General features: G+C 44.0%; 1 long non-coding RNA gene across 1 annotated transcript in view; it reads right to left on the bottom strand.

Annotated features, from left to right (window-relative positions):
• The window catches only part of LOC112927361 (uncharacterized), a 38,530-nt gene extending 13,888 nt beyond the window's left edge, over positions 1–24,642 (bottom strand). Inside the window, exons 1-2 of the long non-coding RNA XR_003236519.2 lie at positions 24,486–24,642; positions 24,110–24,157 (exon numbers count right to left, since the gene is read on the bottom strand). This is a non-coding gene — a long non-coding RNA (uncharacterized lncRNA). The remainder of the gene's footprint in view (positions 1–24,109; positions 24,158–24,485) is intronic.
• Positions 24,643–27,310: the final 2,668 nt, after the last annotated feature.

Raw genomic sequence — 27,310 nt, 5'->3', positions numbered from 1 at the left:
AGAAAAGGGAACCCTCTTACACTGTTGGTAGGAATGTGAACTGGTGCAGCCACTCTGGAAAACTGTGTGGAGGTTCCTCAAAGAGTTAAAAATAGACCTGCCCTACGACCCAGCAATTGCACTGCTGGGGATTTACCCCAAAGATACAGATGCAGTGAAACGCCGGGACACCTGCACCCCGATGTTTCTAGCAGCAATGTCCACAATAGCCAAACTATGGAAGGAGCCTCGGTGTCCATCGAAAGATGAATGGATAAAGAAGATGTGGTTTATGTATACAATGGAATATTCCTCAGCCATTAGAAACGACAAATACCCACCATTTGCTTCGACATGGACAGAACTGGAGGCTATTATGCTGAGTAGAGTAAGTCAATCGGAGAAGGACAAACATTATATGGTCTCATTCATTCGGGGAATATAAAAAATAGTGAAAGGGAATAAAGGGGAAAGGAGAGAAAATGAGTGGGAAATATCAGAGAGGGAGACAGAACATGAGAGACTCCTAACTCTGGGAAACAAAGTGAAAGGTAGTAGAAGGGGAGGTGGGCGGGGGGACGGGGTGACTGGGTGACAGGCACTGAGGGGGGCACTTGATGGGATGAGCACTGGCTGTTATGCTATATGCTGGCAAATCGAACTCCAAAAAAAAATTAATTAAAAAAATAAAAAATAAAAATAAAAGCTGGTAACCAGCTAGAAAGTATGATACAACACGCCACGTATGTACATACAGGTGTGAATGGTTTTAATCGGGCCAGAAGCAGACTCCATCCCATATGGTTCCTATAAAGGAGCTTTTGTGAAGGGACCAATTCAAGAGCTGTGGACAGCAGGGGTATCCCCCAGCAAGAGGGATGGTGATACCGAGACCAGCAATGGTGGGAAGCCATCATGACCCCATGAGCATGAAGAACAAGGAGGAGATAGTGTGTCCTGGTCCTGGCTAGGACTGGAGCCATGCAGGAGGGGCCAGAGGTAAGCACTGAGGTCAGACAGGACAGTTGACCTCTGGGAGGTCATGGCAAAGGAGCAGTGCACTGACTTCTGTTCCTTCCACAGGCTTCGTTCTGGCCAGTGCCTTCCCTACCATAACAGGAAGGTGGGGTAGGGTGTGCAAAGAAGCCTGCTATCTGCCATGATAGGTCAGTCTCCTGGGCACAGAGCATGGCAGAGAAAGGGTCTGGGGGCTCTGAGGAAACCTTGCCGAGTACACCCAGGGGGCTCTGGAGAGGTAGGTGTGCTCACAGAGACATGGAGGTGTGGTGATAAGGACAGTCAGCCTTTTCCTCACCTCGTTAATTAAATTTTTTTACAATAAGCATGTGTTGTTTCTATAATCAAGGCAGGGGTGGAAATAGGATTTTTCATTTAACACTCTGAGCTTCTATAAATCCATATGGGGAATAAAAAGGAAAAAAACTGAATAGGCACATTTAATAAATAGTGATCCAGACTTTAAAATCTCCTTAAAACCTTTTCAGTCTCTAACGTGTCAAGTCAAAGTCATACTTAACTATTCATATACTCATCCATTCACTGATTTATTCACTCAACAAATATTTTTGAATATATCTTGTGCTGGACCCAGGAAAGAAGGCTCAGCAGACACAGCATGCATGTACAAAGCCTAAAATCTGGCAGAGGAAATAGGGATGGAACCTGCAACTATATGACAGAAGGGAAGGGTCCCAGGTGACAGGCGAGAGGGTGCTGAGAGGCTCCACCCCACCAGGAGACATGTAGCAGTGTGGGACATGCAACTTGGTGGCATCTTTCCTTGCCCTGAGAAAGGACATGGGGGGCTGCTTCCCACCATCACAGTAGATAATACCATTTTTTCCCTCTGAAAGGTCAGAGGCACAAAGTCAGCATCTCCATTTCTATTGGATTAGCTGTCCAAACAGACTGGGTTCACATGGCATGAAAATGAGTTTAGATAAAATCTCATTTTTTTATTTTTTTTTAAGATTTTTAAAAATTTGTTTGAGACCGAGAAAGTGGGATGGGGCAGAGGGAAAGGGAGAAGCAGACTCTTCACTAAGCAGGGAGCCTGACATGGGCCTCGATCCCAGGCCATGATCCCTGAGATCATCACCTGAGCCAAAGGCAGATACTTAACCAACTGAGCCACCCAGGTGCGCCTAAAAGCTCATTTTAAAAATCACCAAATTGGGCAGCCCCGGTGGTTTAGCGGTTTAGCGCCTGCCTTCAGCCCGGGGCCTGATCCTGGAGACCCAGGATCGAGTCCCACTTCGGGCTCCCTGCATGGAGCCTGCTTCTCCCTCTGCCTCTCTCCCTCTCTCTCTCTGTGCGTGTGTGTCTCATGAATAAATAAATAAAATCTTAAAAATAAAAAAAAAACACCAAATCAAGTGGGTATTTCATAAACATGATGCCAAACCACAAACCCCACAAATGAGTGAGCTTTTCCCAGACCTCATTACATAGAAGTCTCTCCTAATTCCTGCTGGCCTCTTGCTGGGCTCCCCCATGAGGTGTGCAGACGTCTGCCTTGCTGGGCCTGGGGTTTCAATGGTTTGTCACCGTATTGACCTTGGCTCTCCTCTGTATTAACAGCTCCTATATCTCTATATGGGAACCCCTTTGTACATGGCTTTGTAAACCCCCAAAATATGGCAGACTCTCACATGATAATGGCTGTGTGTTTAATTTTTTTTTAAGATTTTTATCCATTTATTCATGAGAGACACAGAGAGAGACATAGAGACACAGGCAGAGGGAGAAGCAGTTTCCCTGCCAGGAGCCCAAAGTGGGACTCAATCCCAGGACCCCAGGATCACGACCTGAACCAAAAGCTGAACATTCAACCACAGAGCCACCCAGGTGCCCCTAATATTTCTTGATTAAGAAAATACATAATGACAAAAGCTCATAAAGAATTCAGGTATCCCAGGACAGCAGGGTGGCTCAGTGGGTTAAACATCTGCCTTAGGCTCAGGTCATGATCCCAGAGTCCTGGGACTGAGCCCCATGTCAGGCTCCCTGCTCAGTGAGAAATCTGCTTCTTCCTCTTCCCCTGCCCCTCACCCTGCTCATGCTTCTCTCTCTCTCTCTCTCTCTCTCCCAAATAAGTAAATCAAATATTTAAAAAAAATAATTCAGGTATGCCTACAAGCAAATATATATTTTATTAATCACAATCATCTACATATAATTTGACAAATAATAGCTCACACGAGTGGGAGGCAATAGTTAGCCTCTGCAGGTTTGGCCAGCACAGGTACCTCAAGTCCCTGCAATGACTCTGGCGGACCCCTTCCTCCAGGGACCTGAAGCTCACAGGTTAGAAACCTGAGAGTGACAGAAGTACCCTCACAGATCAACCCACCTCGGTTCCAGTCACCTGCAAAGAATCCTTTGGGGCCTTCTCCAAGGCAGAAGGGGAACTGGCAAATCCAACAGAGATTTAGACTTCCAAAATATCTCTGGCTGATTAAAGAGGTAGAGAAATGCAGGAAAATGTGAGTGAGGCCTGGCTCTGCTACAGGCTATGGGCCACTGTCTTTCAGCCCTTGTTTCTGTGTCTACAAAATGTATCCTCATCACCCTTACCTCCATCCCTGTTAACCATCCAAAAAACATGTGTGTAGCAACTTCCCCGAGTAATAGGATGAAGAGTGACTGAGTTTTCTTCTTTAATTCTATATTGTCCATATTTCTGACTACTGTTATGTACGTCTTGGTACTCAAAAAAGTATATGCTATATTCAACTGCTTTGTAAACCATTAAGTGCTTTCTCTATGACTGTTTCCTCATCTGTGAGGCAGGGATGAAAACAGCACAGAACTCCTAGCGCTGCTGTAGGAATGTGTGAGTCCTGGTATTTCTGCAGAGGTCCTGCTGTGGAATCAGAATGGAAATCACTTACCACAGTGTCCGGCATGTAGAAAACATCCATGATTTTATTTTTTGGTTTGCTGATTGATCGATCATTAGTGCTATTGGCACAGGAGCACAGAGATACTGCCCATGGATCACAGCCCACTCTCTCAGCTTTGTTTGGACAGCTCCCCATGGGCTTGTCAGGGACCGTCCAGTCCATCTCCCAACCACAAGAAAGCGAAATCACAGGTTAGGCTCCTAACACCAACATAATCAGGATATTGGCTTCACAGAGGCAAAAACGCAGCACTCTGAATAATCATTTTCAGAGTCAGGGTGCCGTTTGAGTACTGGCAGCCTCAACCCAAACAAAGCTTGCCCTGTAGGCCTGCTCAAGGGGACCTGGCTTTTGTGACAAGTCGCTTTCCCTTTGCATGTGAAGAGGACATGAACCAACATTTGCTGGAAACATTCCAGGACTCTGGTAATGCTCCAGACTGTGCAAAGGGCTTTTTCCTCCTTTGTTTCATTTTAGCTAACAGCAGCTCCATGAGACAGGTGTGGTAGCATCCCATTTTTCAGATGAAGGACCTAAGGATTGGAAGGTATAAGGAATTTTCCCAGAGTCAAGCAGTTTGTAAGAGGCCAAGCTGGGATTTTAACCTTGGTCCAGTTAATTCAGCATCCTACACACCTTCGTCCTAATTCCACATACATACGTGGTGAGGTCACTCTAAATGCTGATCCTAATCTGCAAAGCCCCTTCCAGGCTTCAAATGGAAGAGTCCACAAATCCTGAGGCATCAGGCATTTTGCTCCTTTCTTCTTCAGCATCTTTATCCTCTGAATGACAAAGACGAATGGCCTGCCAAAACAGCAAATTTCTCTGGGGGTGCGGAGGCCCTGGGTCGGTATGAGACATTCTTTAGTCAAAAGGTAATGTGCATGAAAAGCTCCACTTAGTCTTCTCCGTTAAGTCTTCTCCCCATTTAATTCCAATAGCAAATTGAAGGAAGCACAGGTGCCCAAGACAGGCCTTTTCAGAAAGAGGGATGAGGGATTTATTTCAAATAAATGCTAGCCAATTGTGAACTTTAAAAAAGCTTTGAAGGATAGAAGTGGCTCAGTCGGTTAAGCATCTGTCTTCAGCTCAGGTCAGGATTTCAGAGTCCTGGGATCGAGCCCCACATCAGGCTCCCTGCTCAGCAAGGAGTTTGCTTCTCTCTCTCCCTCTGCCCCTCCCCCTGCTTGTGCATTCACGCACTCTCTCTCAAATAAATAAATAGAGTCTTTTTAAAAAAATCTTTGAAGGATAAATGATAGGCATTGAGTCTATCATTCAGTATTTATAAATCTGTGACCAAACTCAACTCCACAATCACCCCGTCTTCCTCCTAACTGGGATCTACTGAGGTCAATTAAAATTCTCAAGCCAGTAATCCCTCAGAATCATGTGCTAGAAAAATAATAAACTCCTTTATCAGCAGAGATCGGAAATTTCCGAACTATACCAAAACCACGAAATGTTAGTCCATTAAATGTTGCCCATTAGAGGTGACAATGGGAGTCAAGTGACTTCCCAGAGTCTTGTTGCTGGATTTCAGAGATGTTGGTGCCTAAAGAGAATTAAGCTAAGCAAACAATGCTTTCTGATGGCCACCTGTCCAAAAGTCTTGTAACACACAACTGTCAGGCACCTTGATAATTCAATTCAGGACGAATGAAAGTAACTATTCACTTTTTGCTGGAACCCTGCATTTCCTTAGATAATAGACTCTGTCATAATCAAGGCCATCAGAAGTAGGCTTGGAATCCATAAGGAAGAACTGGGGAGAATGGCAGAGCCTTCCACTCACACCATGTGCATCCTCCGGAAGAGAGCAGACTGAACTGTCCACAGACCAGAGCAACATCTGGAAAGACAAGTATGAGCTGCTGTCCATCTCAAAGCCAACAAGATTCATTACTGATGTGCTTTGTCCAACCCATCAGCTTGGAGATGTTCTAAAAGATCAAGTCAACTGTAGGACAGCTGAGGTTTGGCCCTTTTGAAGGCTGTCCCAGAACATATTTGGACAACATGAGTTCTCAATTCCAAAAGTTAAAATTATTATAAGTCCATGGGGTGTCATGTACAGCCTACAGTACTACACTGTACTTCATATTTGGAAGTTGTTAAGAGAGTAAATCTTAAATGTTCTCATCACAAGAAAAAAAATTCTGTAATTATGTGTGGTGACAGATGTGAATGAGGTTTTTTGTGGTGATCATTTCACAATACATACAAATATTGAATCATTATGCTGTACACCTGAAACTAAAATAAGGTAAGATGTCAGTTATAGCTTAATATAAGAAAGGTAACTCTCTGTGATTTCTATGGTGAATAGGAGCTCAAATAATCCAAAGGGCAGATAATAATAGAGCAAAAGTTGTCTGACCTGAAAATGAAGTTATGATGTTTATACAGAAGCTTCAGCTTTCGAATTATGTGTTTATACCGATGAACATGTAAATTGTCTCTTGGTACAAGGCATCCAATGCAGAATGGATGTGACCACATGCCTCCTGGGTGACAGTGGGACCCTTCCTCCAGATGAAAAATGGGCATCCTGGGTAAAGCACCAAGCGGGATATTACAGGGATAAATCCAGCTGTCTGATTAGTGAGATTTAGAGTTACCCAACTTGAGTTAGTGACTCACCAGGAAATCGATAGATGTTTGTCTGGAGCATGAACATGGATGAAACTTTGTCTTCTCTTTCCATCACTCCCCTTGGTTCTCTGTTTCAGTCGAGCAAACACCCAGCCTGAGCCAGCAGCAGTCCTGTCAGCACCATCTGTGGCTCCTCTCAGTGCGGTTGGAGAGCATCTTGCGCTGTCGTGTGCGCAAACTCATGCAAACACCCAGACGCCTTGCCGGTGCTTAGTCACCCCAAGTGAGATCTCACATGGAGCCAAAGGGGAAAATGAGAGCCTCTTAAGGAAAAGTTTGTTGAACCCAAAATAAAAAATGCCTTTGGAGACCTAGACCTACATCGATAGATACTTCAAGGTGTGGCCAGGGGAGGCGAGGAATCATTTGGGCAGACTGCTGGAATACTGGAGCTCACAAGTATGTTAGTAGGTAGGGGAAATGTTCTTGAATGTCATCCAGTAACGCAGCCCCTGCCTCATCCACCAAGCTGATAGGGATCAGCATCTCATGTAACTGAATGCAAAACTAACTGCCAGGATTCCAAACTCCCTACAAATTGCCAGGGATGCCAAGCATACATCCAAGCGCTTCACTGAATCCATCTAGAATAGTCTCTCCCCTGATGTTGAAACCAAAGAGAAAACCTGTTCCCAGACAGAGCAGGGGCTTTAGAAACTAGGTGACTATTCCCCAAGGAGACATTAAGGACATTTGCCTGCATGCAAAATAAATCGTGATCGAGAGGAATCAATTATGGACCATCTGCAGTTCATTAATATGATCTGTTGAAAAGGAGGCCAGATTCACCAAGTCAATCCGAAAATCTAAAAATAGAACTAATGTGAGCCTGGCCCAGTGCATGCAAAGCAATAAAAAGATGTCTACATCTGCTAGAGCCGGAGTCTCTGGGCGCTCCCTCACTCTTTACTACTTATCCTCAGTGGTAATTGGGAAAGGAGTCATTTATTTGCTTTCCAGAAAAAGCAAAAAATATTCCATGAGGATCACTGTGGCCAAAAATACCATTCTGTGCTGATGCAGGAGAATAAATGGACATTGTCTTCTTATTGTGCAAATCCTACGTGATTCAAAGATCTCAGAATGGTCTCCTCTTAAATTGTTCAAAGAGATACATCTCCTTTAAAGAGATGTGGGAGTTCCTTGGGCAGCAATTGCCAAAGCTTGGTGTGGGCACTGAGGTATGAAGAGCGATTTTTTAAAGAGTTGATTTATCATGATGTGTTTATTCAAAAAAATATAACTGAACACATACCCAACCCAACTCTGAGACATTGCTCAGGATTAAGACAGACCTAAAATGGTTTGTAGGTTTAGAAGTGAAATTGTTCGGTACATAAATGTTAAATAAATTAGTAAAGGCTGTATGCAAAGATGGGAAAAAGGAAATCAGAAGGTGGCACATGGATGCGTGAAAACAATATCCTAGGGCCGAAGTCAGATGGGTTCCTGTGATGTGGACGAGTGACATGGTGCATAATCATTTTCATAGCTTCATTGAACGCAGAACCACTATCGCCCATCTGGGACTTGAGCACGGTTGCAAGAACCTCTGGTTTCCTCACTACATTAAGAAGTCTTAATCCAAATGAATGGAGCAGCAGAAGAGGATTCCTTTTCTGATCTACCTTCCTCTGGGCCTAGATCTCTGAAGGTTGAACCAAGTGTGCCCAGTGCCCTGGAGGAGACAATAAAGATTGCTTTGCTATTTTGAGCCAGCTTGAGGTTACAGGCACAGGGAAGGAGTTCCTGCAGACTTCTGACAGCTTATTTCACCCCGCCCCCCATCCCACACTCCTCCCCCCACCCCTGTGACTTCATCCCTGAGAAGAATAAGCAGGAGCTTTTAAACTACACTTGTTCAAGTCCTGGGATGTTGAGGGATGCCCTGGTAGGAGGCACGTGGACCCCAGAGGCACCCGTATGGGATTGTGATTTCAGGGGGCACCTGCAATTTGCTGGGGAGGTCAGCTTGGGGAGTTAGCCATCAACTCACATGGACAAAAGGAGAGTTTGATGCCTTTTTACTGACAAATAAAGCTCTTGCCTCTGGTTAAATAAAATAAACTGGGGCTCAGGCCACGATGGAATACTGAGTGGCTGTTAAAAGCAGCGAGTAGAGCAGACAAGGAAGCAGAAAAAGGAGTTGCGGAATAACATTTTAGCATGATTTGCTTTTGTGTAAAAAGAGAGGATTTAAATATACTTGCATATAAACACAGAGTATTTCTGGAAGGATTTGCTGAAAGTGTTAACGATGGTTGCTTACCCAACAATGGTAGGAGAAGAGGCACTAAGTGTGGGAAGGAGACTTTTAAGCTCCACTTTCTAGCTGTGTGTTGGCAATTTTTGCAGTGATCTATATTGCTTTGATAAACAAAAGTCTTTTGAGAGATAGCAAACAATGGGAAAATATTCCAAAGCTTATGCCAATGCCCCAGGAATATTAGTCCATGGGACATATGTTAGAGTAAGCCATTCACTGGCACTTACAAAATGATCACAATACCTAATACATATTACCTAATAATCATTATGACATAGACTCACATTTACATAATAATCATGATACAGAATGAATATTGCATAACCGTCTTATGTATGAAACCTCTTTGCACAGAAGCACAGGATAGACAGGGAGCCCTTGCAGTAGTTGGGGCACACATGAGCCTGAACCACCCTGGCTCCAGCAGATGAGACAGGCCCTCTCCCACTGGCTGTAATTGCAGCCCCAGGTGGAGGGCCCTGTCCATGTCAGGCTCCAGCTTAGCCACATCATGTGTGTTAGCACTTGTCCTCATGGTGACTCTCAGATGTAGGTTCAATTTCTGTTTACAGATGAGGAAATTGAAGCTTTGGAAGTTTATCCCATTACTGTGACAGAGAAACTAACTGTCCATCAACACTGGCACCGTCCCGGCCATAGCACAGAATTCTCACTGGGATTACCTCTCCCTGTTCTCCAGTCAATGGAATGTGTCACTTCAGGCTAATGTAAGCTTAACTTTCTCTCACCTTCAGTGCAGAGATCTTCAAGGGCCTAGGAGACTGCAGAGCCACAAGCTGGAAGGAGCCTGGGTTCCTGCATCATCACCTGAGGACGGTCACCCATGAACCTGAACAGGACGTAACCATCAGTGTTAAGGCTCTAGTGCTGGAGGCTTTATTTGCTATTGTTGCTACCGTTCCCCTAAGTAATGCAACAAGCAAAAGGAAGTGCCAGAATGCCGTTAGATTTCAAAGAATAGAGGGAAGGGCCAGGGCACCAAGGCCATTCGCTTTCGAAGTACCCTCCCTTGCCACCATGCTGAAGTACTCCCAAACCATCCTATGTACTCAGTGCTTCTGTGATGTCAGCCAGTCACCTGCCCAAAGGGTCCAGGGACCCAAGCCAAGTGGACAAACAAAAGTGGTCAGTGCAGGTAGCACCCCAACCGTGCAACACCTCCCAGTGATCTTTCTCTACACAAAGGATGACCTGAGGGTGGGGATGACCTCCCAGACAGGCTGCCACAGCCAGCAGTACATCAGCAGTGTCATCAGGAATCATTACTCCAGGGAAGGCTCTGATCCCAGGTTCCCCTCCCATCACCTGCCTCAGCACCTGCTCTGCATCGGCTGACACAGAAAGCACTGCGCTTCCAGCCAGTCTGCCTCCAGGAGGCTGTGGGGCCTGGTCAGTGACAGCCTTCTTGACAACCCCTTCCCACACTGCCCCGATCCCTTAGTCCTTGTCTAGTCACAGGTGAAGGGGTGTGATGAGGCCCCAAGAACCTGAGGACGTGGCTGTCTAGTCCAAAAGGGACTGGGGATGTGGAGGTCAGGATCAGAGGTCCAAAAATATTCTACATTTTTGAAGATGTCTTATCCCCAGCATGACGGGTGGCCCAGAAAGATCTGTTGTCCAGGGCGGGGCCTTGTACTGAGCTGTGGGGAGCTGGAAAGCCAACATCTTTGAGGAACATGGAATGCTGCTTCAATTATAGGCTGTCTTTGGCTTATTTGTCCAGACATGGTCCCTGCAAGTAAAAAAGCAACGTGCACTGATAACCATACAAATAAAAGGAAAGAAGAAAGAAGAACTGCGATGATTCCTTGATGACATTTGTGGGCATCCAGACAGGAAGTATCAACCCCTGCTCTGTTCATAAGCCCCTACTCTGGCGGACTGCACGGCTTCCCTGCACCCTCTCTGAGAGCAGTGCGCTGGTGATGGACTTCACATCTGTGCAAGGCCCCAGAGGAGTCATGGAGAATCACGTCACCTTCCACTGCATGACTTCCATGAAGACAGCATGGCTGGCTGGTGGTCAGAAAACAGAAGTGAGGCCCAAGCCCCAGAGACAAAGGAAGAACTGCCCACTCAAAACCAGAGTCCTTTGGGGAATGAAACAGCGTGCTTATGTGGTAAGCCTGTAGAGTCTATTTTCTAATATTTTCCAAGACCTCAGCTTATTAGGGGTTTTGTTGTTGTTGTTGTGCGTGTGTTTTTTTTTTAAATAAAATCCTACGCAAGAAAATGTTACACAGAGGCCCTGTTATAACAATTGCTTCACAAGCGCAGCATCACATTCTCAGAGACAATATTAGCATTTAACCATATTAGAGAACCAATAGATACAGATATCCTGAAAATTCACGTAGTTAATTTCCTCTTTCAATGCTAAGTGTTTCACTGATACATCCAGAAGACTCCACAACATTTGTTAAGAACAAAGTGATGTTATTTTAGGAGAAAACAACTAATTTTTTTAAAAGAAGAAAAACATATATTTTTCCTTTCTAGTTTTTTTTTTATTTTATTTATTTATTCATGAGAGACACAGAGACAGAGACAGAGAGAGACAGAGACACAGGCAGAGGGAGAAGCAGGCTCCATGCAGGGAGCCCAACACGGGACTCGATCCCAGGTCTCCAGAATCAGGCCCTGGGCTGAAGGCAGCGCTAAACAGCTGAGCCACCCGGGCTGCCCACCTTTCTAGTTTTTTAAAACTTTTAAAAATATTTTTAAAAGATTTTACTTATTTATTTAAGAGAGAAAGAGTGAGACCACAGAAGTAGGGGGGGAGCTACAGAGGGTGAGGGAGAAGCAGACTCCATGCTGAGCAGGGAATCTGACATGGGGCTCCATCCCAGGACCCTGGAATCATGCAAGCCAAAGGCAGATGCTTATCCAACTGAGCCACCCAGGCTTCCCCCATTCTAGTTTCTTAAAGAACTAGATAGTTGGGGATATTTCTTGATTAAGTAGCTTGCATGGATGCATTTAATAGTGGTATCATTTTCTGGCTTCTAGCAACATAATTTTCAGTATGTTGATTGACTAAATATCCTGACAACAGATATGTCCTCCAGTTTGTAGGAGATATTCACACTTTGTTTCAGGCTCTTTTGTAGGCACTGAGGATCCAGGACTGATCAGATCAGCCCTTGTAGAGCTTATATCCTGGTGGAATAAAGAAGTGAACCCCAAGAAACTGAGCCCCTTGTTCATGGCAAGAAGCTGCCATGTTGACTCCTACTCAATAGACCAGACTTGCTGTAAGGTACAAAATTTAGGCTGCTGACTATCCAGGTGCCCCAGAAACACAGTGGGAAACCTGAACCAGCCATCCTCATGACTTCAGGCCTTTCCCTAACTCCAGTGAGACAAGCCAAAATGTTTCAGCTCCCAACATAGGGCAGATCTCAAATGTAACATGTGCTCAGAAGCAGTCGGTGAGATATTGACCCTTTGACGAGTGCCTGATTGTTTCCAGAGGAAAGATTTTAGACAGTCCGGTTCAGAGCACATGTCTGGAGAGGAGTCCCCAGGGCCTGGGCTTCTGGCAGGCATCTGAGCTGAGAGACTTACAGGGCTTGCTACATGCTCACATGTGAAGCATTGTGAGACATGCAACCTGTGGAAGCCAGTAGGTCTTTCCACAGAGCCACCACACGCTATCCACCTGCAAGCTGCTAACTTCACCCCACCACCCCCTGAGAAGGGAGGCTAGGACATGTTTTCAGGCAGTGGCAGCCTCTTAAGGCTATAATCATGTCAATCAACTTGAATTAACTAATATCACAACATTGTGATGGAGTCTTCAAGAAAAGATACTAAAATGATCGTGTTATTGTAGAGCTGAGCCCATAATGGAAAGTTAACCGTCTTACTCTGGGCCAAGCCAAGTGATGAGTCAGTCAATGACAGGGTGGACATTTTCTCTTCAGTAAGTCATATTTCCTTCGATTAAAAAGGTAATGGATAAACCAGACACAAAACGACAAATGCTGTAGGATTCCACTTATATGAGGTCCCTAGAGGCATTAAATTCATAGAGACAGAGAGTAGACCAGTGGCTGCCAGGGGCTGAGGGAGAGGGAGGCGTGGGGATTTAGTGTTGAATAAAGCAGAATTTCAGTTTGGGAAGATGAAAAAGTCCTGGAGATGGATGGGAGTGAGGGCGGCACAACAGTGCAAATGTACTCAAAGCCACTAAAAAATGGGTAAGAAGGTAAATTTATGTTATGTATGTTTTATCACAATAAAAAAAAGTGGTAGGACTACTCATTCTGATTCTTTAATTAGATCATTTGAAGATTAATTGCATTCCATTTAGCATTTTCCTTCTGTATTTGTGCTGGCCTTTCTACAAGGCATTAAACAGAGATTCTTAAGGACAGGGACTATTTATCATTTATCATTTGAGCCCCACAGTACCCGTTCAAAGCCCTAATACATAATGCCGGATGAGTGTTATTTGAAAGAAAAAAAAACAAAGAGTGAACACAGGGACCCAGAATTGCCTCATCAGCAAAGGCCAGGCCCCTGCACTGTGTTTTTCCTAAAAGCATGTTCGCAGAATAGTAACCACAACAAAAACTGTGGACATTACTGAGTATTTTTCATTCAGAGTAATTAAGATTTCCAAACCAAAAAAAAAAAAAAAAACAAAAAAAAAAAACCAGCAACGTTAAGTACACATCTGTAGTCATATTGAAAGTTTCCTGCCTACATTTCCCACAAAGCCCTCCTCACTCCACTCTAAGAAGAGGGAGGACTGATGAATGAATGAATAAATGAATTACTTTCCTTCCTAAATGGTCCAGGGGGCTAGATTGTCCCCATCCAGATAGCAGAACCTTCCATGCAGAGAGCCTTATTCGCCCCTAGAGAGGTAAAGGAACCATCTAAAGTTTGTCTGGCGTCAATGTCCCTTTCCGGGGCAGCTCCTTCCTCTGGGTAAGACAGGAAGTGATCACCAGCTGCCCTCCCGCTGACTCAGCCATGAAACCTTTACAGTAATCTGACTTCATGGCTCTGGTGCTTCCCTGGGCAAAGAGTTTCTCATTTTCTGGTAAAGTAGATCTCTAAGGCGCGGGAAACTCAACAGCAAAAGAAAGGAACAACAGAAAGAGATGCTTACATTATTCAAAACCAGAGAGCATGCATGGCACAGGGAAACCAAAACGCCTTTTTCCTCGGTTCGCTTTTCAATGCTGAGCAACCCTCCCAGTGTCCTCAAATTCCTAAGATTCTTTTTTTTTTTGAAACATGTCACATTTTGGTACTAAATAAATCCAACCATTTGTGCACTCTAGTCATTTTTAGCAAAGCGTACATTAGCTGTTTTCTCTGCAGAACAAAACCAAAACCTCATCTAAATTAAAAGCTGCATATGAAAATAAGGGAATCTTCTGGTTAGTGCAGCAGAATTGCCATGAGTTTGGCCAGGGTTCCTGGCCAACTTAGCCATTTTTTTGGGTGACATTAGGTACATTCACCCTATTGTGCAACCCTTACCACTATCCATCTCTAACAACTAGGGAGATCTCAAAATATGTAATCATAGTGAGAAAGCTTTTTCTGGGCTCAGAAATTCAGAATGACATTCAGAATGACAGAAACTACCATTTGTGGCATTATCATGGAGGAGAATCTGAAAAACCTCCGGCCACAAAATACCTAGATATGCTGTACAAAAATAACAAACATGGTTTAAAAGCACAGCTGAGATCAGTAAAGGAAATCCCTGAGGGCAACTAGCAGGCTGAGCACCGGAGCAGGTGCTGACACTTTGGCTGCTGGTGCAGTGGGAGCTCTGGCAGGGAAAAAAAGTCACCTTGAGTTTCATAACCTCAGGCCACACTGCACACAGCCCTGGGGTTTAAACTGACACACCTTTATGGTCTGAGAACTCTCAGCCAATTAATTAACATGAAAACAGTCCCAATCTAGTAATACCACAGGGGCACTTGATGCAGCAAATGAGAAGTTTCTCTGTGGTGACAGATCCTTAACCCTGGCCACTCAAGATTCCCATCATGAATGTTCTTTGAAATAGAAGCTCACAATCAAAAACTACAAAATGCTTCAAGGGACATGAGCACAAAGAATCAGAGTCAACAGGCACAGTAGATGGCATGGGTCACATATCAAAAACATTGGATAATTAAACTATCAGAAGGGGCTAAAAATTTTGGTTAAGATAATTTAAAAATGTGAAGGGGAGAATCAAAATTATGAGCAAATAATCAGACTCTGTTAAAAAAAAAAAAAGACAAGGCCTATTTGAAAAAGGACCAAATATAAGTTCTAGAAATGAAATGTATATCATTAAAAACAGAAATCTAATGAGTGGGTTTTACAATAAGATTAGACAGCTAAAGAGAGACCTGTGACCCAGAAAATGGTTTGGAAGGAGATCACCTGGAGGACAGCACAAAAAGACAAAGTGATTTTCAAAATGAAAGAGAAGTTAAAGACATGGAAGATAAACAAGAAGCTCTAATGTGCATCACACAGGAGCTCTGGAAAGACTGGAACAAGAGGCAATATTTTAAAGATAGGGGCTGAATACTTTCTAGGATGAAAATCAGACTGAGGAAGCAAAATTGGCTTGAAATAAGATACACAAAACCAGACACATTGTAAGGAAAAATTGTGCCAAAGGGTGAAACCAAGGGTGGGGGTAGACTTTGACAGTAGACTTTTCAGTAGTGCCAATAGAAGCCAGTAGTCGGTGGAATCTTTTCAAAGCACTGAGGGATACAGGATGATCTTACCCCATTTACAAGCTAAAAATAGCAAAGGAACAAAGTCAGGCTAAGTCATAGATCACGCTTAGGGTTAGTCATAAAAAGTTCCTCTGTAGGAATGACAGACTTCATGGGAGTGTGATCTGTACAGTTGCAGAGTCCCCATTGGTGGCCCAATGTTCTGCTGTCACCAGCTTAAAATTCCTAATAATATCAAACGGGGAAGGACTCCTGCAGTTCTAGTTTCCACTGGACCCTACAAATTATGCAGCTGCTCCTGCATACAGGATTGCACTCAGAAGCAAGCAGGAAACATCCTATCCAATGTGTGGTCAAGTTCATTAAAACAAAGCAAACATCATGAGAGAAAATCTAAGTCTTGTAGCTTGAAAGACAGGAAAAAAAAAAGGATTTATGCAAATAGATTTGACAGTTTTTCAATTGCAAGCATTTAAGTCCTTTGTACATGGGGACAAAAGGGGAAACCAAGCTCTGTCAGGGATGGTATCAGAAAAGAGTATGATAAATCACCAATAAGCAAACACCTGTTAAGCCTGGTGACTTGCACAATGCACCCAGGTGCTGAACAAAAAAGAGTGGATAGAGGGATAGAGCCGATGGTGGTGGAAAGAAATATATCTTTCTCGAACACATCAATAGAAGCACTCCACAGCCTCACTGGTGAAGTCTAGATATTAGTCCAATCAGACACAGTAATCCTAATCAAAACAATCTAGAGGAAGTCTCTCCTCTGCTCCTTCAGATTGTAATAGGTAATGACGAGGAAAGGCTGCTTTAAAAATTGTCATGATGCATCTCATTATTTAATTCTTTCATTATCAGAAGATTCTGGTAATATCAGAAAGTGCCTTAAAAGGCAGGAAAATGTAGCAATACTGGTATGAAGCTACCTGATTCATTATTTTTTCAAAGGCTCAAGTTTAAAGCCTCAAATGATAGTGGGCTCTCTCTATTAAAATAGGTTTTCACTATTACCCTGACTTCTGAAGAAATGCAGAGTTAATTAAACCACATGCTTTGTATATTCAGCCATCTTATTCCCTTAGACCAAAAAAAAAAAAAAAAAAAGTATCAAACATCTAATAGAAAGTACCATTTTTTGGACTAACAATTCAGAGTCACAAAATAGATAGCCTCGTAATGTCAGAATTAAAATGGAAACTCTTCTTCTGTAGTTTCTGAGGTTATGTGGGTGGGATGGAGAAAGATGGTGAGCCACAGTGAAGTGGTAGATGGGAGAGAGACACACACATGCAGACAGACACGGAGACAGAGAGAGAATGATGGCTGCAAGTCTATACTGGGTCCTGGGGGCCATGTCTAGAGTTTTTCATCTGGAGATAGTTTTTTGGGGAGTGGCCTACGACAGTCCTTGTGGAGGCAGAAAGGGAAAATTTTCTAGGATATGAAACTACCAAGCACTGGTAAAGAACCTAATTGGATATAAATGCTGATCTTCAGCCAGCTGTCCTCCCACTGGAAGGGGGGAGTGCAGAGGGCCCTTTGGAAGCCTTTCACAAAAATTTAACTCTTTGCTGGTCCAAGACACTCCCTCCCAGATGGAATCTTTGTGGGGGTGGATGGGAGGGATGAGTCCAGAAGGAAGGCTCCCAACTGGCCGCACCCAAGCATCCCAGAGTCCACACACATCTGTGTTTCTCCTTCCTTCTCATTCCTTCTGAGGAATGGCTCTCTTGACCGGTTTCTTTCCCTCCCAGGACAAGCTATGGGGGGAGGTGGGGATGTTCACACATAAGAGTTTAAACAGAGATGCCTGAGATCGGGACTTGCCTGAAGACACGAAGAATGGCCTTCTCATCACAGCTTCCGCCTAGATTTTTAAGCTGCCTCTTCCTTTAAAAATTCCTCCAGTTGGCTTTGATGGCCAAATGTCCACTCCTTCCTCTTTCAGCCTTTGCAGGCATCTTGAGTAAACAACGACACTATGATCCAGCATGTGCTTCTCTGTATGCTTTGGGGATGTACATTTTGTGGAAATAAAAAAAGAGAACCTGTCCCTGCTGGTTTCCCATGCAAGGAAGTCGAAGGTTTGGCAGTGGTTTGCTTGTTGATTTCTAGCCCGATGGCCCTGATGAATCACACGGATGGGTCCTTTCATCAGGATGAGCACACCACCTTTGCTAGTCCAGTGAATTGGACCTGATTAAAATACAAGGTGAACACACAGCAAAAATGCTAAGAGGAAGAGGAAGAGAACATGACTGGGTAAAATGGGCCACTAAGACCATGAAGACAAAGGGAAGGAAGAAGGAAGATTTTACTGGAGGTACAGTCTAGAAGGGTCTCTGTCTAACCCCCTTCTCCCCTACAGGTCCTGCTGTGAGGACAGCAAACCAAGGACTAAAGCATAGCTCAGAACAAGCAGCCAAAGTTTCTAAGTCAATATCTTTTAAAGATCTGGTGCACAGTGGACAGAGGACATTTTTTCAGAACACGGTACAGGTATACAGAAGATATTTGAACACTTCCAGAACATCCTAGTAGTACAGATCAAATAGCAAGTTCACCCTCACATTGATTCCTTATTTATATTTAGTATATTTATTGAATGTGCCTCTTGCATTACAGTCCATGGGCCTGTAAGAGGAATGATAGTTTGTTGGTTTTTTTTAAATGGGCAGTCCCTGCTCTTAGGACTCATTATCTGAAAATGCATGCCAATGCAAGAGGCAGAGTATTGCCTGCCTGCCATTAGCAGCTTTACTTGCATATATAAAGATCTAGAAAAATGTGGGAATGGTTAAGATGCAGACCTCACCCAATGATCAAGTATACTCAATGGCAGAAGTATAAAGCCCCCATCCCCTTGCCCCCAGTGAGGGTATCCATGAGGGGGGCATCCACTTTCCCCTTGCAGGGCCAAATGCAAAATGAAAATGCAGGTCCTTTTTTCCAAAGTTATTAAGAATTTCAAGACAGCAACAGCAGAGCATCAAGGGCCCTTCTGAGCATGGGGCTCTTCTGAGCATGGAGCCTGCAGGCACAAGATGCACACCCATGAAGCCAGGCTGGCCTGTGGGACCTCACAGAAGTCACTCGCCCAGGGAATTACCTGAGATGCTCCCCCAACTTCACGGGCCTCCCAGTCTAGCTCACCCCACCCCCTCCAAACGAGTTTCTCCAGGAATCACTTCTCCAACATGTCACCTGCCCACGAATCCTCATCTGAAGGTCCACTTCTGGGACCCTGACCCAAGACAGGGCCTTGGACATGCTACGTTGAAACTTCAGTTTCCTCCATCTGTAAAAGTGGGAGGAAAACAGTGTCTTGTTGAGTGCTGGAGAAGCATGTGAGATAATGCATGAAAAGTGCTTAGCACCATGTCGGGCATCACGCATGCTCCATGAACACTAACTAGCTAACAGCATTTTTACTATAATGACCAACAAAAGTAAGTGCCCTTGCCTTCACAAAGCAACTATGAGTATGTAGAATCCTGCCTGTTCCCTCTTTCCCCAGCTCTGAATCCCACACCTGAGCCTGTGGTTCAAGTTTGGTCGCTAGGATTTGACAAAGACAGAAGCATCTGAAAATGGAAGCAAGAGAAGTCTCTTTGACAAAATAATTAGAACAGAGTGAATCCAACATAAGGGTGCTCACAGCCCTAGCTTCCTTGGCCAAAATGAATTATGTTTATGATGAGATTTCTTGACAAGATCCTTCTAGAATTGCAAAGTGTCATCAACCCCGTAAGTTCTGCTGAAGCAGAGATGAATGCATGGCCACCATGGATAGCAGAGGTGGTTGGAAGAGAACATTCAGTGATTAGCATTCTCTTTATTGTCACCCACACTCCTGTCAACATTACAACCTAAGCAGACATCTTATTTGAAATCCTACATTTTCCCACACAAGAACTTCCCAAAAGCCATGATTGGCCTTCCTCTCTAGCACCTTAGACTTCTCTAAGCCAAGGTGGGTTACTGGGATTGAGCCATTATGTAAAGAACACCCACATACTATTTGTGCTTTAGAAAATTCTCCATTCCCGGGAGAGTATATCCCTAAAATACAAATTCAATCACAAAACCCCAGTGAGAGCCGAGACTCCAACCAAATCAAGACATGCTTAACCACTTAAAGCCAAACAAACGAAAGCAGGCTTCAGGACAGCAGAACTTGGTTTGACTTTATCAAATGTGTATTGATTGACCAGATTGGTCCTTGCTCTATGTGAGGTATCTAAGGAAACCAGAATATCTAAGACCCAGCCAAGCCATCAAGAAGTTCATTGGTTCATCCAACTGAGTCAGGGAAGCCCAACTTTTCTCAGACTTGCAAAGACTTGATTTTTGGATGACCTGTATGTGTCAAGTGACATGTGAATAAGGAATCACTTCTGCCCTTTGCCCTTTGTTTCTTGACTCCTGATACAACATGTGGAAATGCCTGGCTGAAGCACAGTCCTCCCTGAGTATCTTGTAGCACTGTCCCCTCCCTCCTACCCAGGCACCCCCCTCACTGTTGCTGTTCAGATCAAGAGAACAGTCTTGGCATCCGTGGTGACTTCCTGGTGTATAGCAGGCAATGACTAACTTAATAAATGAATGAATCCATCGGTTCATTGGCCAGTCAACCTACTAACCAACAAAGATACTTGGAGTGCATTTTTCCCAAAGAAACAACATGGGGGGTTGCCTGCTTGCCCACACACAGCCCAGGTGTTGCTCACTGCCAGGTGAGTATCCTCAAGGCAGTCCCTCACCCTGATTCTACCATTAACACAGCAGAGGTGCAACTGGGAATAACTGGTCCATTTCAATTCTCCTGTTTAACATGTTCCTCTCAAACGAACTCTGGGAGCGTGCATTCGCACATAGTAGACTTGCTTAAAATATGGGTCCCTACCTGACTTTTCCTGGCCAAGGCTTGAGCAGAAGGAAATGCTGTGTTTTGAATCAGCAAAGCTTCAAGCTTTCTGTGAAGGTATCCCTGAGGGTTAGCAAGGGGCCTAGAGAGACAGCCAGACTCACTGAGTGACAAATCTGTTTCATGGAGCAGCCTTGTTCAGAGGAAAACTTTGGGTTTCATTCGACTCTCACCTGGAATAAGGTCCAAGTGCTTATCACCATAATGTGGCACTGAGGCAACTGTCCCCAGTTTGGAAAAGCTATTTTTCCCCTTTGATTTGCTTGTAAATGCTGTTGTTGTAGCTAATTGGGGTGGGTAAATTATGGCCAAGGCCATTTGTAGGCTCCTCTCACAGGGCACTCTCAGATACCAGCAGAGCCCCTCAGAGGCTCTCCTGTCCCTGGAAGTACTTTTAGCTACTCCCTTGTGTCCTTGCTTGTCCACCAGTCCTTACACCATTCCCATAGCAGCCTTTTCTGTGTCTCACCAGAGGACTGGGATAGGACGCCCTCACCATCCCTGCAGATGGGGGCACCATCTCCGCAGATGAAATGGGTAAGTGCCAACTCCTGGCCATGACACTTCAGAAAATGTTTCTCTGTAAATAGCAAATTAGAAATGCTATGCCTACCATTCAGAGCTGTTGCAAGAATCATCACGTGCAAACTTCCAGCCCAACTCCTGGCATGACGTAAGTGTTTTGTATTATACATTGGAAGTGGTGGCATGAGGTAGGATGGATGAGCCTTCCTGCTGGAAGGAGGGACCTTATCCTTTCCAACCTACCAACCATGAGCATGTAGAGATCTGAGCCCAGGACCAGGGTCAGAATTTCTGAATTCTCAGATTCAACTCCTTTCTCACATGCCATGAGGATCACATAAGAGGTATCTGCATTACAGAAATCCTGCAGAAGATTCTACTGTTCTCAAACACCTTTGTTTATGTTCTGGCCACCTGTTTACAGAACTCATTTGCCACTGAAGAATTTCATTACCGAGGCTCAGAAATACAACTTTTCCCCCTTGGCATTCGACAGGGTTCTCCAGAGGAATAGACCAAGAGGGCATGTACATAAAGAAAGTGATTAGGGAGGGGGGTCACACAATTGCAGGCAAATCTGAAACCTGCAGGGCAGACTGACAAGCTGAAGACCCAGGAAAGAGTTACTTTTGCAGTCTCAAGCCTGGAGGCAGAAGTCCTTCTTCCTTGGGAGCCTCAGGTTTTCCTCCTAAGGCCTTCAACTGATTAGATGAGGCCCCCCAACATTATGATGGGTAATCTGTTTTCTTCAAAATCCACTGACTTAAATGTTATTTATACCTAAAAAATATCTTCACGGTGGCATATAAACTAGTACTGGGGTATCATAGCCTACCCTGGCTCCTACATAAAATTAGCCACTACATCCCTGTAGTATTTGTTTGTAATCCCTGTAGCTGAGTGAGGTTGATGTAGCTGTACAGAGGAATGAAGTGAGGGAGATGAGTTATAGAACCTTATAGGGCAAAACTTCTTTTAAAACATAAGCCCTTGGGATTCCTGGGTGGCTCAGCGGTTTGGCACCTGCCTTCAGCCCAGGGCGTGATCCTGGAGTCCCGGAATTGAGTCCCACGTGGGGCTCCCTGCATGGAGCCTGCTTCTCCCTCTGCCTGTGTGTGTCTCTGCCTCTCTCTCTCTCGGATAAATAAAATATTTAAAAATAAAAATAAAATAATAAAACGTAAGCCCTCATTGACTGTAAGTTACTAGAAAGGAAGAGCCATGTTGGATTGGATTCTGATCTCCACTGCCAAGCCCAGGGCACCTGAGAGATGTTTCATGAATAGTAAGTACATCCTAGACTCTAGATCCAAATGGCCTGGACTCCATTCCAGCTCTCCAATAGACTGGCTGTGTGATCTTGTTCTGGTTATTTAACCTCTCTGTGCCTCATTTTCTTATAGGAATAATAAAGTGAGAACAATAATTGGTATGAGGATTAAATAAATTAGTATTTGTAAAATGCTTGCACCAATATCTCGGTGTTTGGGTTGGGTGTTTTTTTTAAGATTTATTTATTTATTTATTCATGAGAGACACACAGAGAGAGAGAGAAAGGCAGACACACAGGCAGAGGGAGAAGCAGGCTCCATACAGGGAGCCTGATGTGCGACTTGATCCCAGGACTCCAGGATCAGGCCCTGGGCTGAAGGTGGTGCTAAACCGCTGAGCCACCTGAGCTGCCCCAGGTGCTCTTATAGAACCCTAACCCCCCACACTAGGTATTTGTTAATAGAATACAACTCTTCTCCAGCTGTGGACCACAGATGATACATCATTGCTTATTTTGTTGCAATCCTCACCAGTTTGAGCCTATTCCCATCAAGCTTGATGGAAGGTCCTTGCATCCCCTAATCCACAACAAGAGTATAAGGGTGCAACACATGGCTGCTTGGTTCTGAGCACACCTGCTTGCTCACACACAGCCCAGGTGTTGGTCACAAAATGCTGCCATGCTGCTATGGAATTCTGCACAGACACAAGATCCTCACAAGCTGTAACTGCTCCCAATCACTGGAGAGAGCAGAGCACAGTGTTTTCTAAAGATTTCCCTTATCTTTGCAAAGAATGTAGAATAAATGAGCTCCTCTCTCTGGATGGCCATTTTCCCTATCTCCAAAATTTGAATTTTCTGAAGGGTGGTGTTGGACCTAGCCTACTGAGCTTCTCCTATAGAGGCTGAATATTTAATTCAGCATGATTTTACTAGTAATGGCGGTGAGAATAATGGGGCTGGCTTCCCCCATCCGCATTAGATTCAACCCAGCTTAGAAGCGAAAGGGGGTATCATCATGATAATAATGATGAGGAGGAGGAGGATATTAAAAATGTTTTTATTTCTAGTATTCTAAAACACCTTTGAGTAGGATGATAACAGATCACCAAGGACCCTTGGTTATTAGATGCAAAAGGAAATTCAAACTCTAAAAGTATACAATGAGCTCAAGTACCTTTAAAATTCCCTCAACTTGATTTGAGTGATTCCTGAGTTTCTAGTTCTTCCAAAGACACTACTGAGTAACTGACACAGCTGGCTGGAGGACCCTTTGGTTGTGATGTGGAAGAAGAAGGGAGAGAGTGCCCACAACAATGTCTCCCTATTATACCCCTTGGGGAAAATGTCAGCTTTGCTCCACTGCTGGGCCCTCCAACACGGCGCTGGTTGTGGCAATGGGTTGGAGGACCAGACTGGGCTGGGCAGGTTATAGAATCACCTTTGCAACTGCCTTAGCTCTCTCTCAGTCTTGAGCTCCTCTGAGCTTTCAATTCCCAGTAACACCCTTCAGTGGGACCCCTCAGATCCACTAGGATCCAGTAGGAGCAAAAGTAGCAGGAGTGAAGTGGGGGCAGGGCAGAGAGTCAGGAGGTGCTGCCAATTCAACACCCCCAGGATGGGGGATAATGAGAAACAACAGAATGGACCTGTCCAGACAACACAGACTCTTTCACAGTAGAATTCATTCTTCAAACCAAAATGTAATGGGAGCAACATAGGTGAAGGCAGAGCTGTTTTCATTAAAGCAAGGGGAAGAGGGACTCCAGAGCTCCGCTCTTGTTCTCCTCCCTGGACCCAGCATCAGTCACTTACCAGCCAAATGGCCTTAGGCACGGTGATTGCCCCTCCGAGCCTTCATTCCTACCAGTAGAACAGAGAGGTTTCAGAGGACTTGTTTAGAGGATTACATAAAATGACATACAAATGGCACCAAGCATAATGCACAAGTACTTGCTAACAGCTCCTTTCCCTTCTCTCTTTTTTTAAGATTATTTATTTATTCATTCATTCATTCATTCATTCATGAGCGACAAGAGAGACACACACACAGGCAGAGGGAGAAGCAGGCTCCCCACAGGAAGCCTGATGCGGGACTCAATCCCCGGATTGGGGATCACACCCAGAGCCTAAGGCAGATGCTCAACTGCTGAGACACCCAGGCACCCCTCCTTTCCCTTCTCTTACTTACGGTGGGTGAAAGTGAAGAAGCAGCTAAGCTTTGTTCCCTAAAAGGTTCCGGAGTCCCAGATGAATCTCTAAGCCCTTGGCCAGATAAACTATATGGGAGACTGCAGAGGCATTAGGGTGTTGGGGCTGGGCCTGCCCTAGACCGCAACCAAGATAGAGTATAAGGTGGTAACTGTCCCTCAGCAGGTCATTTCACAGGCCACCTGTTAATTCCACTGTCCTTCCATCTCCAAGGGAACAGGTGCGTGACGGAGCTCTATTCTATCCCCTGTGTTCTAAGGTCCTTCCGCTGATGGGCTCTGGTGAGTGGTTCTGAAAGCTAAGGATGCATCAGTGGCCAATGCCCCTGCAGTTCTTCTGTAGTCACCAGTTTTGTAGCAGGTAAGAACCTTGCATCTCACTGCAATCAGCCTTGGGCATTCTCCTTCTGTGCTTTGAGGCTTGAAGGAATATCGCCACATACGAGTTCATCACAAATTTATTTCCAGGTAACTGGTTCTGCTTTTACATCTTTTAAATCTTGGTCTAAAATGGAGTTCTGAAATTGGATTTCATTCCCCCAGTTCCACCTTACTGAAGGGAATTCAGTAAGTCTCAAGAGACACACTCTTTAGCATTCCCACCCCAATTATGGCTTTCCCCAAACCCATTTGTGGCTGCCTTCTTGTGATTGCTAAAACATCCATTTTGGATAATTTCCCAAATAACATTGTTATTCTTTAAATTAAAGGTTTTCTGGAAAAAGAAACTACAAACAATGAGTTCATTAATGTAGCTTGGTATACAACTAACATACTAAATAACAGAAAAATTGGATATCCTTCAAGAGTTGGCTTTTTTTTTTTACAATAGCAACACAACAAAATATCTGCAAAAAAAACTTAATAATTTCTGCAAAATGTTTCAGAAAAAGACCTTAATAAATGCTAAAGAAGAGGGGTGCCTGGAGGGTTCAGTTGGTTGAGTGTCCGACTCTTGATCTGGGCTTAGGTCTTGATCTCACAGTTGTGAGTTTGAGCCCTGCATTGGGCTCCGTGCTGGGTGTGGAGTCTGCTTTAAAAAAAATGCAGGGGCATCTGGGTGGGCTCAGTATATTAAGCATCTGCCTTTGGCTCAGGTCCCAGGGTCCTGGGATGGAGCCCCACATCAGGCTCCCTGATCCAAGAGGAGTCTGCTTCTCCCTCTGCCTGCTGCTCCACCTGCTTGTGCTCTTTCTCGCTCTTGCTCTCTGTCAAATAAAAAATAGTAATAGTAATAATAATCATAATAATAATAAATAGTTTTTTACAAAGCCAAAGGAGAGTAGAACCAATGGAAACACACTACATTCAGGAAAATTCATTACCGTGTCAATTCACAATCATGTCAATATCTTCATGATAATTAACATTATCATGTCACTTATGTTAATATATAAACAATGTGATTTCAATACAAATATCTGCTTTGTTTTAACTAAATAAGCATATTTTAAAGTTCATATGGCAAATTAAGCAATCAAGAATACACAGGAAAAGAAAAAAGAGAACAAAAAAGGGAAAAAAGGAAGGAGAAGGAACAACCACCTCCCATATCGAAGCATGCCATAAAGTCTCAATAAGGAAAATAGCACTGTACCAGCTAATGGACAGACAGTCCAGTCAGTAGAACAAACTAGAAATAGACCCAGTTCTGGTCAGAAATTTAGTAAATTACAAAGATGACATGTCTAATCATTGGGCAATAGGCCAGTAAATGGTATCAACACAACTGAAAAAGAATTAAGCACACCATACCTTACCTCCTATTTTGACACAGCATCAACTCCAAATGGATGAAAGACAGAAAGATTTTTTAAAAATGAAACCATAAAAGTACTAGAAGGAAACGTGGCAAATTCTTATAGAACCCTAAAGAACAGAGAGCCTTTCCTTTATCCAGAATCCATAAAAAAATTTTTTTAAAAGATTACAGTATCCTACCACCTAATTTTTTAAACTTAGACATACACAACATAAGCAAAATCGAAAAACAACAATGTGGGGTAAATATTTGCAACTCTTACACAGAGAGCTGATCTTTTCTTGCCAGGAAAAGAGTTCCTAGAAATGATTAAGGAAAAAGATCAAGACAACAAGACAATTTTTGCTTAGATGGTCACAAGATACACAGAGGCAGTTCATGGAAAAGGAAATGCAAAGTGGCTCTTAAATGAGTGGAATGATGCTGTCTCACTGTTATAAGAAGAATGCAGATTAAAATTGCAATGAGGGGCACCTGGGTGGCTCAGTCAGTTAAGCGACAACTCTTGATTTTGGCTCAGGTCATGATCTCAGGGTCCTGGCATGGAGCCCCAGGTGGGCTCCGTGTTCAGCAGGGAGTCGGCTTGAAAGATTCTTTCCCTCTGCCCCTCACCTCTCTCAGTGAGCTCTCTCACTCTCTCTTGCTCTTTATCTGAAATAAGCAAGTAAATAAACCTTTAAAAAAAAAAACTGCAATGAAATGTCCATGTGGCGAGGCTGTGGGCAAAGCGTTCCCTCCTCGGTTACCAGAGTCAGTGTATATTGTACAGCCCCATTCAGAGCATCTAGAAAGCCTTGTAAATATCAAAAACACGCTTCTTTTTGACCCAACCATCCTACTCGCTGGAATTTATCCTACAGACATACCTGCACAAGCAGGAAATGTCCCGGGCTGGCACTGTTCATAGTAGCAAAAGATTGGAATCAACCCAAGGGTCCCTCGATAGGAAACTAGTTAAATAAATTTATGGCGTGTCCATAAATAAGACACTATAAAGCTGTAAAAATGAATGGAGACACTCTTTAGGCACTGATTTGAAAGGTC

The sequence above is a fragment of the Vulpes vulpes genome, chromosome 4, assembly GCF_048418805.1.
Source record: "Vulpes vulpes isolate BD-2025 chromosome 4, VulVul3, whole genome shotgun sequence".
Lineage (NCBI taxonomy): Eukaryota > Metazoa > Chordata > Mammalia > Carnivora > Canidae > Vulpes > Vulpes vulpes.
Note: the sequence above shows the minus strand (reverse complement) of the source record. Positions and strands in the feature narration are given on the sequence as shown.